The sequence below is a fragment of the Glandiceps talaboti genome, chromosome 6 (assembly GCF_964340395.1).
Source record: "Glandiceps talaboti chromosome 6, keGlaTala1.1, whole genome shotgun sequence".
In the NCBI taxonomy this organism is placed as follows: domain Eukaryota; kingdom Metazoa; phylum Hemichordata; class Enteropneusta; family Spengelidae; genus Glandiceps; species Glandiceps talaboti.
In genome coordinates, this window is record NC_135554.1 from 20,270,041 (window position 1) to 20,277,207 (window position 7,167).

The following is a 7,167-nucleotide window of genomic DNA, read 5'->3' on the forward strand; positions in this document are numbered from 1 at the left end:
ACTAAAGTATTTATTCATACATTCATACATACATACATACAGTATACGAAGACAAGTGAAGAACTGGCCGTCGAAAAACATTCGAGGACGAGTGTAATAGACCGCCGAGGGCGTTGCTTCGGAGATAAATTGTTGTGATCTTTATCAAAATTTATGTAAAGCTATTTTGTTTCCAATTCAAAATTTGATTGAAAGTTGAGTCATTTAAGCGTTTGAGACCTATTGACCCTCCATTTACACTTTAATTTGGTCAAACCTTTTATATATATATATACTAGCGTTAAATTATTTATGGGTATTTATAACACTGCAATACTGTATAATATAGTCAATTAAACATAGTTGGACACAGTGGCAGGGAAGGGTAGATGGATAAAATGCAGAAAGGGGTATTTGTGTCTGGTACAGTTCTACAAGTCATATACACAGTCATCATAGTCCTAGCACATAGTCGTAAGTCAAAGTACCTTTTGAGTCTTCTAAACTTAAACATGCATATAGGGGATAACGCAGTGTTATACTGTCAAATGGAAAATAATGTAGAGAGGTTATTTACGTCTTGTGCTTTTAATAACCTTAAAAAGATATTATACCACTTAATGTGACTGTGTAAACCTTGTTTCACGAGTAGATTATTTACACGATTGCATCGACACTGTGCAGCGTTGCACTGATTAGGTGAAATATCAGGAGCACTAGCATGATGCAATATATTGCACGGGTACGACAATGCTCTACACAAGCGAACAAATACGCAATTTGCATTGAACATCTAATCAAAAATTGCATATAGCATTGAATGTGACGTGTTGCTTTTAAGCATTATGGCCCAGACTTAGATGCAATAATTGCAGCATTACTTTTTCGTTTTGACATTTTTCTTCTCATTTGTTTGCGCATTTTATTCTTCTGGGGTTTAAATTTCACTCACAACTAACTTAAGTGCAAACCCAGGAACAATAAAAAGCTGGTAAACGAAAGTAAATTTCAATGTCTACACCTTGCTTACATCAGAGCCTCAAAGAATATATGCTGATCAAATTCAAGTTCTTTTTGTAGGTCGAAAATAGAGTCAAAGTTAGTGTCATGGCTGTACACCCAAACAAGTTACAGAATAATGGTAAATAATGTCCCTAATTTTTGACAATGTTCATAGGTTTTGACAACTTGAGAAGCTGATAAATGGAGAGAACATTTTAGCAGACAAAATGCAAGGACGGTGCAGATTTTGAAACACGGCACATTCACTTCGACTGCAGCGAGTAGAAATAGGCAGTGGCTAACAAGCAGACGTACAAAGGGACGATAGTGAGCAGTCTTATTTAATAACGCTCACAGTAAGTCTTCATCGTCTGTGATTCCTGTGGATTGCAATTCACATTGTAATTACAAAAGTTATAAACTCATATAGGGTTGCCATATATTAAGTTCAACAAAGTTGGCATTAACGTAATCTAAAGCCACTGTGAGATTTATCCTCTCTGTGTCCTTTTCACGATTGGCTGTAGTTTGTTAGATATATTGTTTGTTATTACCTCAGGCTTGACAACGACTGTCTGTTCTCCCTTCCCCCCCCCCTCTCTCTCTCTCTCTCTCTCTCTCTCTCTCTCTCTCTCTCTCTCTCTCTCTCTCTCTCTCTCTCTCTCTCTCTCTCTCTCTCTCTCTCTCTCTCTCTCTCTCTCTCTCTCTCTGCCTGTTGTTTGCCTGTCTACCAGCCAGTATGGAAGAGTTAATAACTAAAATATACGTATTGTGTGTGCGACCTTTTCATCCACCTTCTCCTGCTAATAATGCACATATATTACAATTTTCTCCATGTTATAATTATTAAAAATTAATTCTAACATTTCGGTAACCAAGAATTGTATGCAAGTATGGAGTTTGGGTGTTAAAGATAGACTAGTCTGTACGTTGAATTATATACACGTGTAATTTGGCTAACGGAAAAGTCACGCAAAAGGGGTTACAGAAATGATCGTTCGAAATCTACGTAGAAATATATTGACTATACAGTGAGTGTCTCAAAGTCTTCGTGTATTTGTTGATGCTATCCGCCGAAACTTTTGAAAGTGTCTATACTTTCCTGGCAAGCTATTTGGCTTGCTTTTCAATTTTTTTTATTTTTTTTTTGCTCTATTGAACATAAAAATCCCCAGGAATCTCCGTACTTCAGTTCGCAGCTATTAAATGTGACACTTCTCAAGTAATTGTATTCAAATTCTCACTTTTTGAAGACATTCACTGATGTAAACTATCAGCGCTTTGCAAGGAAGCCCGTGCATTGTGTTCAACATGAGATGGTACATTGACAAAGACACAAAAAGATACATGAATCCCCGACTTAACATGTTGACAGAATAGCCTCAGAAAGATGGGCGAGTAAAGAATGATAGAGCTATTACAGTATAGAATGGACCAAATTGAATATGCAACAAACTGTGTAGCTGCACCTTTGCCAACTTACCTAAGATAGTAAATATAACACTTTGAGATGTAAAAACGGTAAAACCTTATTGTCAACTTGTAAAGGTGGTTGAGAACCTCCAAAATACTCCGAAAAACCAGTCAGTCACCATCTGTAAAAAGGTAGTTTATATATACAACATGTACAGGTGTAGTATAGAGACCGGAGTCAGATACAGAGACAAGTAAGCATGATAAAGAAACCCTAAAACCGCTTAAATCAGATACTAATTGTATCTCAATAGTCGTGTGAGGGCGCCATTTTACAAAATGGCGGCAACCATCCAGGTAAGATTTTAGCTGGTGACTTCATTTTCTTCCAAAACTAGCATTCCGTTTTAGATGTGATGTCTTAGACATGGTCCAATCTCCGGGGTCCAATCCAATGTCATAATATATGGAGAATATCCACGACAAATATGCTTTCTACGTTCACGCTTATTCTGAAGAAAGACAAAATCTTTAAAAAAAAAAAAAAAAAAAAAAAAAAAAAAGCTTAAATTAGAGAACAGTTGTATCAGGTTTTTAGTGTATGTCTTCGGATTTCAGTATTACATTTATTGGCTGGAATCTGTCCCCGCCTACCCTGCATTTCGATAACAGAAATAAACACGGTATGGATTGCTGGTAAACTGAAACCATATATTTCAGTACTTTTATTTGGCGAGGTAACAAATGTCACGGAAACACTGTATGGTTAAGAAGACTTCGTGTTCTCCGTCGATTAAAAAAAACTATGTTTTAGGGAATCAAAAGACAAATGACGCACTTTAAAGATTGCAGTAAATGTCAGACGGATATTAAATATCTAAGAGAAGTCCCTTAAAGTCTCTACTGAAACCTCTAGCTGTAATGTAAAAGAATGGTTGAAAATTGAGAGGATATGTGGTGATGACGTAGTTAATTCAAAATTCAACAATTACCATAGAAACGTAAGACGAGATCAATATTTCCCTCAACGAAGTTTAATAGTGGTTGATAATTAAAAGTGTTGAAACCCGCCTCTTCTTTACTAACATGCACTTCCAACAATCTGTTAAACCAATCACAACCTCCCTCTTAAAAACGACAACTATGTTTTGAACCAATCACAGCATCTCACTTAAAAACGAATACTAATGTCCTTTTACATTCCATTATGGTTTTCATGAATTGTGGTTTGGATATTTTCCAGATTTAATCCTAATTCTAAAAGTATAATTCATCTGTGATCTTATCCAAAACTCGTTCGATGATTACAGTCCCTTCGCTTACTGTTCCAGTGATTTCCTTTTTAATTTGTTCATACCTAACTTCATCGATTCAAAGAAATACGATGTAAACTCGTAAACATTTCGTCTAAATTTACCAAGCTTCAGCGCGAGTCATCCACTTTAATATATAGTTTATGATTGTCGATATTACCATTGTTAATTTTCCAAATCTGCTTCGAGCATTTCTACTGAGGGAAAGTTTAATGTGTTCATCCTGTCGAGCTAATTAATTTAAAAGTTCCTGCTCAGCAATATTGTACGAAGCAATTACTCTAGGGTGTATATCACAAAATACTATATTGTTCAAACTTGAATGTTTTGATTATTTTATTTGCCCTTTGGTATTTAAGAGCCGTGACTCCTGTAACCTGTACTTTACGTTTCCGTATATAAAACAAACATGTTTTTTTATTAAATATACTTGATAGTTGGGGGTTCTTTGATATATGCCAAATGTATGCCCTCCACATTTAGACGATGTTGTGTTTTATTGCAAGCAAACATGATGATAAAACAGTATTGTTGGCTAATCAAATGGAAATTTTATTTGTACAAAAACATGGGATGACAAATCGATATGTTTTATCCATCTCTTTGCTGGTTTCCCTTTGCCAGTTACATGTTAATTATACCATAGTGTGTAAAGATACTGCAGTTGAACATTTCAATATACGCTGATCATACTGAAGGTAATTGAGTATGTAAGACATACATACATACATACATACATACATACATACATACATACATACATACATACATACATACATACATGCATTCATATATACATAACATGCATGTATGTATGCATGTATGTATGTATGTATGTATGTATGTATGTATGTATGTATGTATGTAAGACAGACAGACAGACAGACAGACAGACAGACAGACAGACAGATGGACGGATGGACGGACGGACGGTCACGACAGAGAATCAAACTCAGAAAAAAAGTTTCAATATTGTTTTAACGATTTTGTTTTAATACTGTTAGTCAAAATTGACGACATAAAATGCAACGGGTTTATGTAATAGAAAATAGTAACAGAAATAAAGTTACTGACAACACACTTTTGAACTTAGGGAAAGGACACCTTTGAAAAATACCTCTTTGTCGATGCGTAATAAATAAATTCCTTTTTAAAATCTATTTGAAATCCGTTAATAGTAATGGATAAAATAAACACATAATTTTCTATCAAACTTTTATCAGTGTTATGTCATGAGATCGTTGATTGATCCATCGATTGATGGACGGATTGACTAATGAATGCATGAATGGCTGGCTGGCTGGCTGGCTGGTTGGTTGTATGGTTGGCTGGATCGATGGATGGTTGGATGGATGAATTGACCCCTTGTGAAACAAGATTGTGAAAATTAAAGAACCATCCTGTGTAAATACAATTTAGCTATTGAATCAGTATATTGTGTTGAATTTAAAAGATTCATTACTAACACCTGGTGGCGCCCTGTAACTTTGCTAGTTTAGCTTAGTTATGAGTGTGACTAACAACTGCCCACATTATAGGAAAGACACGGAAAAGCAGAAACGAAAGTTGTGGTTATTTTCGCACAGAGGTCGCATCCTGAGAGAGGGGGAGAGAGAGAGAGAGAGAGAGAGAGAGAGAGAGAGAGAGAGAGAGAGAGAGAGAGAGAGAGAGAGAGAGAGAGAGAGAGAGAGAGAGGGGGGGGCAGGGAACACAGAAACAGAAGTAGAAACAGGGGCGACGGGCAATGCTAGTACTTGTAGTGGTACTACAAGTAATGTACTACTAATGTTGAATTTAAGTTTAGAAATAAAAAAAGAGACAGAGATAGAGGGAGTCGTTATATTTTGGAAATGACGCGAATCAAAATTACACCGGCATTTGATTTTGTATCAATTATTTTGTCATTGAGCTTGTCCGACGTTGTGTGATCGTCCCTAACTAATACAGCTCTGCAAGTCCTCTGTTAGCTCACGTCATTCAAGCAAATCGGAACGGAGTTTTTTCCGCCAGTTGTAGAAAATGTCGACGAAGCATGGGACAGGATATGTGGAGTATCCAGTGAAGAAATCATTCTATACTTTTGTGACTCCTTAGGCTGTGTGATGTACACATGTCATTTGGACCATAAGACTCATAAGACTGTACAGTAGTACAAAAAAGGGAAGGGAAGGTTTCTGTGAGCGAAGTCGAAAACATTACAGAATACAAGGCTCTCTTACACGTTATTTGCTGCCATATTACTATTAGCCATTTGTGAAGCCATAAAATACATGCAGGCGTATAGTGAAAGGATCCCAAAGATAGAAAAAAATTCTTGATAAATGAAATTAATTAGTAAGAATCCTTTGGAGTTAGGAAGGAATATTGAATTTCCTGTATTGATTTTCCCAGTAGGAAACCATGATAGAATTGTTTTATGAATTAAAATCCCAAAATATATACCTAATCCTCATCTATATGACCACTTTAATGACGTACCTCTTGACAAAATACAAAACAAACATCCTTTAAACAACTGTAGAGGGCGTACAAGGACAACGCTTACAGTACTATAATGACTGTGAGAGTGTTCTTATAATTACATGGTATGATATTGCTCATTAAATTATTCGGTATTGTTGCAGATCTATGATGCTGAATAACTTGATCTGCCGTGTTTGTAATTTAGAAAACAAAGGAAGAGCTAGTGATAAGATGTATTTCATTTCTCACACGTAGATTTTTCAGTTACCTCTAACTTTTTTGCATGCAGAAAGATAAAATTGTAACAATTCACTTAATTCAGTGTACATTTTCTTGCCTTTGACTCATATGTGGTCACTTTTTTAAAATCGTATTCCAAAGAACGTGTTTGTGTACTTAACGTATAACTGTCTTCAGTTACTTCTGTTACACCTCATCAAACTCTCAAGGAAGTATTGTGACTGACGAGTATCTTATCCTGGGTCGAAATGATTTTTAAAAGTTTCAAGTAAAATAGAATAAAATTCCGACCTACATACCGTATTTTCTGAAGTCATGTTATGGGAAACAAGAAAAAGTTGTTTCTCTTGCCTAACTACAATACAAGTACTTCTATATACCCATTGTTTAACAAATACATTGCGTTAGGAAGAGCATACTCTACGGTAAATTTTGACAAAACGAATACTTGTTTTTATACCCTATGCATGTAAATCATTAGCTTCCCTGAGATACAAGGATAGGTATGTCAGGTAACATAAAAGTTGTTTCAAAACCCTTACATGTCATACACATTAAATAACACTTGGATTTCTATCGAAGGCGTTCCTACTACTAATGTAGGGGGTTTCTCTTCGTGTACATGACATGTTCCGGTCAAAACAACATACTATTTCAATGATAAAAGGCTTTAATCGTGACACGCAGGTTTCATTGTTGGTTTTCAATAAGGAAATTAAGAAACTCTTACGAATCAAGTGGAAACAGCACTATATTT